Genomic DNA, 10,423 nt, shown 5'->3' on the forward strand with positions numbered 1-10,423 from the left:
AACTTATTAAAAACAGTACTATAACAATGAGGTTTGTGCAGTAGGCTATAAGCCCAATACATTATCACTGCATATTGGCTTGAATTGCCCTGCCAAAGCATTGTTATTCAGAGCATTCCAAAAAATGAGACTATATGATCATTGTTTGTGAGGCACAGCTACATTTGAAATAATGTGCTGTTTATTTTAATGGGCTGATGGTCAGTCTCAGCGGAGGGAGATGGCAGCAGACGGATGCACCCGATTACATCATGACGTCTTTCATTACGTCCTACGTCATCTTCACGGAGTCGCCCTGCTACTGAATGGACACGTGTAGTTATCGTAATGAGAGTGCGCTTCCATTTGTTTTGTGACGACATGCCTCTAAACACCAGCTCTTCTCGTTCTGTCCGTAAAAGACAAAGAAACATGTCCGACGAAGGAAACCTTTGGTCGGTGGCCTGAGCTTCGACACAACAGAAGAATCTCTGGTGGAAACATAGCAAAAGTTGATGTCATCAGGGACGGGAAGGTCTCGTAGATTCGGCTTCGTAAAGTACGATAATGCCGAGGATGCGAAGGATGAATTGGATGGCAAGTCAGTTGACGGCAGATCAATTCGTGTGGACGAGGCAGGCAAGGGTGGTGGTCGTTCTGGAGGCGGAGGTGGTGGATTCAGAGGGTCCAGAGGCGGTGGTGGAGGATATGGTGGTGGTGGTGACAGGGGTTATGGTGAGAGGAGCTATGGAGGTGGTGGTGGAGACCGGAGCTATGGAGGTGGTGGTGGAGACCGGAGCTATGGAAGTGGTGGTGGAGACCGGAGCTATGGAAGTGGTGGTGGAGACCGGAGCTATGGAAGTGGTGGTGGAGACCGGAGCTATGGAAGTGGTGGTGGAGACCGGAGCTATGGAAGTGGTGGTGGAGACCGGAGCTATGGAAGTGGTGGTGGAGACCGGAGCTATGGAAGTGGTGGTCGGAGACCGGAGCTGTGGAAGTGGTGGTGGAGACCGGAGCTATGGAAGTGGTGGTGGAGACCGGAGCTATGGAAGTGGTGGTGGAGACCGGAGCTATGGAAGTGGTGGTGGAGACCGGAGCTATGGAAGTGGTGGTGGGAGACCGGAGCTATGGAAGTGGTGGTGGTGGAGACGGAGCTATGGAAGTGGTGGTGGAGACCGGAGCTATGGAAGTGGTGGTGGAGACCGGAGCTATGGAAGTGGTGGTGGAGACCGGAGCTATGGAAGTGGTGGTCGGAGACCGGAGCTGTGGAAGTGGTGGTCGGAGACCGGAGCTATGGAAGTGGTGGTGGTCGGAGACCGGAGCTGTGGAAGTGGTGGTCGGAGACCGGAGCTATGGAAGTGGTGGTGGTCGGAGACCGGAGCTGTGGAAGTGGTGGTCGGAGACCGGAGCTGTGGAAGTGGTGGTGGTCGGAGACCGGAGCTGTGGAAGTGGTGGTGGTCGGAGACCGGAGCTGTGGAAGTGGTGGTGGTCGGAGACCGGAGCTGTGGAAGTGGTGGTGGTCGGAGACCGGAGCTATGGAAGTGGTGGTGGTCGGAGACCGGAGCTATGGAAGTGGTGGTCGGAGACCGGAGCTATGGAAGTGGTGGTGGTCGGAGACCGGAGCTATGGAAGTGGTGGTGGTCGGAGACCGGAGCTATGGAAGTGGTGGTGGTCGGAGGAGACCGGGAGCTATGGAAGTGGTGGTGGTCGGAGACCGGAGCTATGGAAGTGGTGGTGGTCGGAGACCGGAGCTATGGAAGTGGTGGTGGTCGGAGACCGGAGCTACGGAAGTGGTGGTGGTCGGAGACCGGAGAGCTATGGAAGTGGTGGTGGTCGGAGACCGGAGCTATGGAAGTGGTGGTGGTCGGAGACCGGAGCTATGGAAGTGGTGGTGGTCGGAGACCGGAGCTATGGAAGTGGTGGTGGTCGGAGACCGGCTACGGAAGCTGGTGGAAGTGGTGGTGGTCGGAGACCGGAGCTATGGAAGTGGTGGTGGTCGGAGACCGGAGCTACGGAAGTGGTGGTGGTCGGAGACCGGAGCTATGGAAGTGGTGGTGGTCGGAGACCGGAGCTGTGGAAGTGGTGGTGGTCGGAGACCGGAGCTACGGAAGTGGTGGTGGTCGGAGACCGGAGCTGTGGAAGTGGTGGTGGTCGGAGACCGAGCTACGGAAGTGGTGGTGGTCGGAGACCGGAGCTGTGGAAGTGGTGGTGGTCGGAGACCGGAGCTCTGGAAGTGGTGGTGGTCGGAGACCGGAGCTACGGAAGTGGTGGTGGTCGGAGACCGGAGCTACGGAAGTGGTGGTGGTCGGAGAGACGGAATTGGTGGTGGTCGGAAGTGGTGGTGGTCGGAGACCGGAGCTACTGGAAGTGGTGGTGGTCGGAGACCGGAGCTACGGGAAGTGGTGGTGGTCGGAGACCGGAGCTACGGAAGTGGTGGTGGTCGGAGACCGGAGCTACGAAGTGGTGGTGGTCGGAGACCGGAGCTACGGAAGTGGTGGTGGTCGGAGACCGGAGCTACGAAGTGGTGGTGGTCGGAGACCGGAGCTACGGAAGTGGTGGTGGTCGGAGACCGGAGCTACGGAAGTGGTGGTGGTCGGAGACCGGAGCTACGGAAGTGGTGGTGGTCGGAGACCGGAGCTACGGAAGTGGTGGTGGTCGGAGACCGGAGCTACGGAAGTGGTGGTGGTCGGAGACCGGAGCTACGGAAGTGGTGGTGGTCGGAGACGGAGCTACGAAGTGGTGGTGGTCGGAGACCGGAGCTACGGAAGTGGTGGTGGTCGGAGAAGGAGCTACGGAAGTGGTGGTGGTCGGAGACCGGAGCTACGGAAGTGGTGGTGGTCGGAGACCGGAGCTACGGAAGTGGTGGTGGTCGGAGACCGGAGCTACGGAAGTGGTGGTGGTCGGAGACGGAGCTACGGAAGTGGTGGTGGTCGGAGACCGGAGCTACGGAAGTGGTGGTGGTCGGGAGACCGGAGCTACGGAAGTGGTGGTGGTGGTCGGAGACCGGAGCTACGGAAGTGGTGGTGGTCGGAGACCGGAGCTACGGAAGTGGTGGTGGTCGGAGACCGAGAGCTACGGAAGTGGTGGTGGTCGGAGAGCTACGGTGGTGGTGGTCGGAGGAGCTACGGAAGTGGTGGTGGTCGGAGACCGGAGCTACGGAAGTGGTGGTGGTCGGAGACCGGAGCTACGGAAGTGGTGGTGGTCGGAGACCGGAGCTACGGAAGTGGTGGTGGTCGGAGACCGGAGCTACGGAAGTGGTGGTGGTCGGAGACCGGAGCTGGTCGGAGACAGGAGGAAGTGGTGGTGGTCGGAGACGGAGCTACGGAAGTGGTGGTGGTCGGAGACCGGAGCTACGGAAGTGGTGGTGGTCGGAGACCGAGCTACGGAAGTGGTGGTGGTCGGAGACCAGGAGCTACGGAAGTGGTGGTGGTCGGAGACCGGAGCTACGGAAGTGGTGGTGGTCGGAGACCGGAGCTACGGGAAGTGGTGGTGGTCGGAGACCGGAGCTACGGAAGTGGTGGTGGTCGGAGACCGGAGCTACGGAAGTGGTGGTGGTCGGAGACCGGAGCTACGGAAGTGGTGGTGGTCGGAGACCGGAGCTACGGAAGTGGTGGTGGTCGGAGACCGGAGCTCGGAGACCGGAGGAAGTGGTGGTGGTCGGAGACCGGAGCTACGGAAGTGGTGGTGGTCGGAGACAGGAGCTACGGAAGTGGTGGTGGCGGAGACCGGAGCTACGGAAGTGGTGGTGGTCGGAGAGACCGGAGCTACGGAAGTGGTGGTGGTCGGAGACAGGAGCTACGGAAGTGGTGGTGGTCGGAGACCGGAGCTACGGAAGTGGTGGTGGTCGGAGACCGGAGCTACGGAAGTGGTGGTGGTCGGAGACCGGAGCTACGGAAGTGGTGGTGGTCGGAGACCGGAGCTACGGAAGTGGTGGTGGTCGGAGACCGGAGCTACGGAAGTGGTGGTGGTCGGAGACAGGAGCTACGGAAGTGGTGGTCCGGGTCAGGAGACCGGAGCTACGGAAGTACGGAATTGGTGGTGGTGGTCGGAGACAGGAGCTACGGAAGTGGTGGTGGTCGGAGACCGGAGCTACGGAAGTGGTGGTGGTCGGAGACCGAGCTACGGAAGTGGTGGTGGTCGGAGACCGGAGCTACGGAAGTGGTGGTGGTCGGAGACCGGAGCTACGGAAGTGGTGGTGGTCGGAGACCGGAGCTACGGAAGTGGTGGTGGTCGGAGACCGGAGCTACGGAAGTGGTGGTGGTCGGAGACAGGAGCTACGGAAGTGGTGGTGGTCGGAGACCGGAGCTACGGAAGTGGTGGTGGTCGGAGGACCTGAAGTGGTGGAGCTACGAAGTGGTGGTGGTCGGAGACGGAGCTACGGAAGTGGTGGTGGTCGGAGACGGAGCTACGGAAGTGGTGGTGGTCGGAGACAGGAGCTACGGAAGTGGTGGTGGTCGGAGACGGAGCTATGGAAGTGGTGGTGGTCGGAGACGGAAGTGGTGGTGGTGGAGCTACGGAAGTGGTGGTGGTCGGAGACCGGAGCTACGGAAGTGGTGGTGGTCCGGGTCGGAGCTACGAAGTGGGTGGTCGGAGACGGGAAGTGGTGGTGGTCGGAGCTACGGAAGTGGTGGTGGTCGGAGACGGGAGCTACGGAAGTGGTGGTGGTCGGAGACGGGAGCTACGGAAGTGGTGGTGGTCGGAGACGGGAGCTACGGAAGTGGTGGTGGTCGGAGACGGGAGCTACGGAAGTGGTGGTGGTCGGAGACGGGAGCTACGGAAGTGGTGGTGGTCGGAGACGGGAGCTACGGAAGTGGTGGTGGTCGGAGACGGGAGCTACGGAAGTGGTGGTGGTCGGAGACGGGAGCTACGGAAGTGGTGGTGGTCGGAGACGGGAGCTACGGAAGTGGTGGTGGTCGGAGACGGGAGCTAAGGAAGTGGTGGTGGTCGGAGACGGGAGCTACGGAAGTGGTGGTGGTCGGAGACGGGAGCTACGGAAGTGGTGGTGGTCGGAGACCGGAGCTACGGAAGTGGTGGTGGTCGGAAGTGGTGGTGGTCGGAGACCGGAAGCTACGGAAGTGGTGGTGGTCGGAGACAGGAGCTACGGAAGTGGTGGTGGTCCGGGACAGGAGCTACGGAAGTGGTGGTGGTCGGAGACAGGAGCTACGGAAGTGGTGGTGGTCGGAGACCGGAGCTACGGAAGTGGTGGTGGTCGGAGACAGGAGCTACGGAAGTGGTGGTGGTCGGAGACAGGAGCTACGGAAGTGGTGGTGGTCGGAGACCGGAGCTACGGAAGTGGTGGTGGTCGGAGACCGGAGCTACGGAAGTGGTGGTGGTCGGAGACCGGAGCTACGGAAGTGGTGGTGGTCGGAGACCGGAGCTATGGAAGTGGTGGTGGTCGGAGACCGGAGTGGACTACGAAGTGGTGGTGGGAGACGGAGACGGAGCTATGGAAGTGGTGGTGGTCGGAGACCGGAGCTACGGAAGTGGTGGTGGTCGGAGACAGGAGCTACGGAAGTGGTGGTGGTCGGAGACCGGAGCTACGGAAGTGGTGGTGGTCGGAGACCGGAGCTACGGAAGTGGTGGTGGTCGGAGACCGGAGCTACGGAAGTGGTGGTGGTCGGAGACAGGAGCTACGGAAGTGGTGGTGGTCGGAGACCGGAGCTACGGAAGTGGTGGTGGTCGGAGACAGGAGCTACGGAAGTGGTGGTGGTCGGAGACAGGAGCTACGGAAGTGGTGGTGGTCGGAGACCGGAGCTACGGAAGTGGTGGTGGTCGGAGACCGGAGCTACGGAAGTGGTGGTGGTCGGAGACAGGAGCTGGTCGGAGAAGTGGTGGTGGTCGGAGACCGGAGCTACGGAAGTGGTGGTGGTCGGAGACAGGAGCTCTGAAGTGGTGGTGGTCGGAGACCGGAGCGGAAGTGGTGGTGGTCGGAGACCAGGAGCTACGGAAGTGGTGGTGGTCGGAGACAGGAGCTACGGAAGTGGTGGTGGTCGGAGACAGGAGCTATGGAAGTGGTGGTGGTCGGAGACCGGAGCTACGGAAGTGGTGGTCGGAGACAGGAGCTACGGAAGTGGTGGTGGTCGGAGACCGAGCTACGGAAGTGGTGGTGGTCGGAGACCGGAGCTACGGAAGTGGTGGTGGTCGGAGACCGGAGCTACGGAAGTGGTGGTGGTCGGAGACAGGAGCTACGGAAGTGGTGGTGGTCGGAGAGTGGTGGTCAGGAGCTACGGAAGTGGTGGTGGTCGGAGACCGGAGCTACGGAAGTGGTGGTGGTCGGAGACCGGAGCTACGGAAGTGGTGGTGGTCGGAGTCGGAGCTATGGAAGTGGTGGTGGTCGGAGACAGGAGCTACGGAAGTGGTGGTGGTCGGAGACAGGAGCTACGGAAGTGGTGGTGGTCGGAGACCGGAGCTACGGAAGTGGTGGTGGTCCGAGACCGAGCTATGGAAGTGGTGGTGGTCGGAGACAGGAGCTACGGAAGTGGTGGTGGTCGGAGACAGGAGCTACGGAAGTGGTGGTGGTCGGAGACCGGAGCTACGGAAGTGGTGGTGGTCGGAGACAGAGCTACGGAAGTGGTGGTGGTCGGAGACCGGAGCTACGGAAGTGGTGGTGGTCGGAGACAGGAGCTACGGAAGTGGTGGTGGTCGGAGACCGGAGCTACGGAAGTGGTGGTGGTCGGAGAGAGCTACGGAAGTGGTGGTGGTCGGAGACCGAGCTACGGAAGTGGTGGTGGTCGGAGACCGGAGCTACGGAAGTGGTGGTGGTCGGAGACCGGAGCTACGGAAGTGGTGGTGGTCGGAGACCGAGCTACGGAAGTGGTGGTGGTCGGAGACCGGAGCTACGGAAGTGGTGGTGGTCGGAGACGAGCTACGGAAGTGGTGGTGGTCGGAGACCGGAGCTACGGAAGTGGTGGTGGTCGGAGACCGGAGCTATGAAGTGGTGGTGGTCGGAGACCGGAGCTACGGAAGTGGTGGTGGTCGGAGACCGGAGCTACGGAAGTGGTGGTGGTCGGAGACGGAGCCGGAGTGGTGGTGGTCGGAGACCGGAGTGAAGTGGTGGTCGGAGACCGGAGCTACGGAAGTGGTGGTGGTCGGAGACAGGAGCTACGGAAGTGGTGGTGGTCGGAGACCGAGCTACGGAAGTGGTGGTGGTCGGAGACCGAGCTACGGAAGTGGTGGTGGTCGGAGACCGGAGCTACGGAAGTGGTGGTGGTCGGAGACCGGAGCTACGGAAAGTGGTGGTGGCTACGGAAGTGGTGGAGACCGGTGGTGGTCGGAGACGGAGCTGGTGGTGGTCGGAGACAGGAGCTACGGAAGTGGTGGTGGTCGGAGACAGGAGCTACGGAAGTGGTGGTGGTCGGAGACCGGAGCTACGGAAGTGGTGGTGGTCGGAGAGAGCTACGGAAGTGAGTGGTGGTCCGGAGAGTGAAGTGGTGGTCGGAGACCGGAGCTACGGAAGTGGTGGTGGTCGGAGACCGGAGCTACGGAAGTGGTGGTGGTCGGAGACCGAGCTACGGTGGTGGTGGTGGTCGGAGACCAGGAGCTACGGAAGTGGTGGTGGTCGGAGACCGGAGCTACGGAAGTGGTGGTGGTCGGAGACCGGAGCTACGGAAGTGGTGGTGGTCGGAGACCGTCAGCTATGGAAGTGGTGGTGGTCGGAGACCGGAGCTGGTCGGGAAGTGGTGGTGGTCGGAGACCGGAGCTACGGAAGTGGTGGTGGTCGGAGACCGGAGCTACGGAAGTGGTGGTGGTCGGAGACCGGAGCTACGGAAGTGGTGGTGGTCGGAGACCGGAGCTACGGAAGTGGTGGTGGTCGGAGACAGGAGCTACGGAAGTGGTGGTGGTCGGAGACCGGAGCTACGGAAGTGGTGGTGGTCGGAGACCGAGCTATGGAAGTGGTGGTGGTCGGAGACCGAGCTAGTGGTGGTGGTCGGAAGTGGTGGTGGTCGGAGACCGGAGCTATGGAAGTGGTGGTGGTCGGAGACCGGAGCTACGGAAGTGGTGGTGGTCGGAGACAGGAGCTACGGAAGTGGTGGTGGTCGGAGACCGGAGCTACGGAAGTGGTGGTGGTCGGAGACAGGAGCTACGGAAGTGGTGGTGGTCGGAGACCGGAGCTACGAAGTGGTGGTCGGAGACCGGAGCTACGGAAGTGGTGGTGGTCGGAGACCGGAGCTACGGAAGTGGTGGTGGTCGGAGACAGGAGCTACGGAAGTGGTGGTGGTCGGAGAGCTACGGAAGCTGGTGGGAGAAGTGGTGGTGGTCGGAGACAGGAGCTACGGAAGTGGTGGTGGTCGGAGACAGGAGCTACGGAAGTGGTGGTGGTCGGAGACAGGAGCTATGGAAGTGGTGGTGGTCGGAGACAGGAGCTACGGAAGTGGTGGTGGTCGGAGACCGGAGCTACGGAAGTGGTGGTGGTCGGAGACTCGGAAGTGGTGGTGGTCGGAGACCGGAGCTACGGAAGTGGTGGTGGTCGGAGACAGGAGCTACGGAAGTGGGTGGTCGGAGACAGGAGCTACGGAAGTGGTGGTGGTCGGAGACCGGAGCTACGGAAGTGGTGGTGGTCGGAGACAGGAGCTGGAAGTGGTGGTGGTCGGGAAGTGGTGGTGGTCGGAGTCAGGAGCTATGGGAAGTGGTGGTGGTCGGAGACGGAGCTATGAAGTGGGTGGTGGTCGGAGACCGGAGCTATGGAAGTGGTGGTGGTCGGAGACAGGAGCTCTGGAAGTGGTGGTGGTCGGGTCAGGAGCTATGGGAAGTGGTGGTGGTCGGAGACGGAGCTATGGAAGTGGTGGTATGAGAAGTGGTGGTGGTCGGAGACGGAGCTATGGAAGTGGTGGTGGTCGGAGACCGGCTATGGAAGTGGTGGTGGTCGGAGACCGGAGCTATGGAAGTGGTGGTGGTCGGAGACAGGAGCTATGAAGTGGTGGTGGTCGGAGACCGGAGCTACGGAAGTGGTGGTGGTCGGAGACCGGAGCTACGGAAGTGGTGGTGGTCGGAGACGGAGCTACGGAAGTGGTGGTGGTCGGAGACCGGAGCTATGAAGTGGTGGTGGTCGGAGACCGGAGCTACGGAAGTGGTGGTGGTCGGAGACCGGAGCCTGGAAGTGGTGGTGGTCGGAGACCGGAGCTACGGAAGTGGTGGTGGTCGGAGACCGAGCTACGGAAGTGGTGGTGGTCGGAGACCGGAGCTACGGAAGTGGTGGTGGTCGGAGACCGGAGCTACGGAAGTGGTGGTGGTCGGAGACCGGAGCTACGGAAGTGGTGGTGGTCGGAGACCGGAGCTACGGAAGTGGTGGTGGTCCCGGAGACCGGAGCTACGGAAGTGGTGGTGGTCGGAGACAGGAGCCGAGTGGTGGTGGTCGGGAAGTGGTGGTGGTCGGAGACCGGAGCCAATGGAAGTGGTGGTGGTCGGAGACGGAGGAAGTGGTGTGGTCGGGAGACCGGAAGTGGTGGTGGTCGGAGACGGAGCTACGGAAGTGGTGGTGGTCGGAGGAGACGGAGCTACGGAAGTGGTGGTGGTCGGGAGGAGACGGAGCTACGGAAGTGGTGGTGGTCGGAGACGGAGCTACGGAAGTGGTGGTGGTCGGAGACCGGAGCTACGAAGTGGTGGTGGTCGAGACCGGAGCTATGGAAGTGGTGGTGGTCGGAGACGGAGCTACGGAAGTGGTGGTGGTCGGAGACAGGAGCTATGGAAGTGGTGGTGGTCCGGGTCAGGAGCTACGGAAGTGGTGGTGGTCGGAGACGGAGCTATGGAAGTGGTGGTGGTCGGAGACAGGAGCTATGGAAGTGGTGGTGGTCGGAGACGGAGCTACGGAAGTGGTGGTCGGAGACGGCTACGGAAGTGGTGGTCGGAGCTACGGAAGTGGTGGTGGTCGGAGACAGGAGCTATGGAAGTGGTGGTGGTCGGAGACGGAGCTATGGAAGTGGTGGTGGTCGGAGACAGGAGCTATGGAAGTGGTGGTGGTCGGAGACAGGAGCTAGTGGTGGTGGTCGGAAGTGGTGGTGGTCGGAGACCGGAGCTACGGAAGTGGTGGTGGACGGAGACCGGAGCTACGGAAGTGGTGGTGGTCGGAGACCGGAGCTACGGAAGTGGTGGTGGTCGGAGACCGGAGCTACGGAAGTGGTGGTGGTCGGAGACCGGAGCTACGGAAGTGGTGGTGGTCGGAGACCGGAGCTACGGAAGTGGTGGTGGTCGGAGACCGGAGCTAGACGGGAAGTGGTGGTGGTCGGAGACCGGAGCTACGGAAGTGGTGGTGGTCGGAGACCAGGAGGAGCTATGGAAGTGGTGGTGGTCGGAGACGGAGCTACGGAAGTGGTGGTGGTCGGAGACAGGAGCTCGGAAGTGGTGGTGGTCGGAGACAGGAGCTACGGAAGTGGTGGTGGTCGGAGACAGGAGCTATGGAAGTGGTGGTGGTCGGAGACCGGAGCTATGGAAGTGGTGGTGGTCGGAG

At 61.8% G+C, this 10,423-nt stretch overlaps 1 pseudogene; it reads left to right on the forward strand.

Moving 5' to 3' along the window:
• The first annotated feature begins 370 nt into the window (after positions 1-370).
• LOC127910813 (cold-inducible RNA-binding protein B-like) overlaps positions 371-10,423 on the forward strand; it is an 11,566-nt pseudogene continuing 1,513 nt past the window's right edge.

Source organism: Oncorhynchus keta, chromosome 22, assembly GCF_023373465.1.
Source record: "Oncorhynchus keta strain PuntledgeMale-10-30-2019 chromosome 22, Oket_V2, whole genome shotgun sequence".
Taxonomy (NCBI): Eukaryota; Metazoa; Chordata; class Actinopteri; order Salmoniformes; family Salmonidae; genus Oncorhynchus; species Oncorhynchus keta.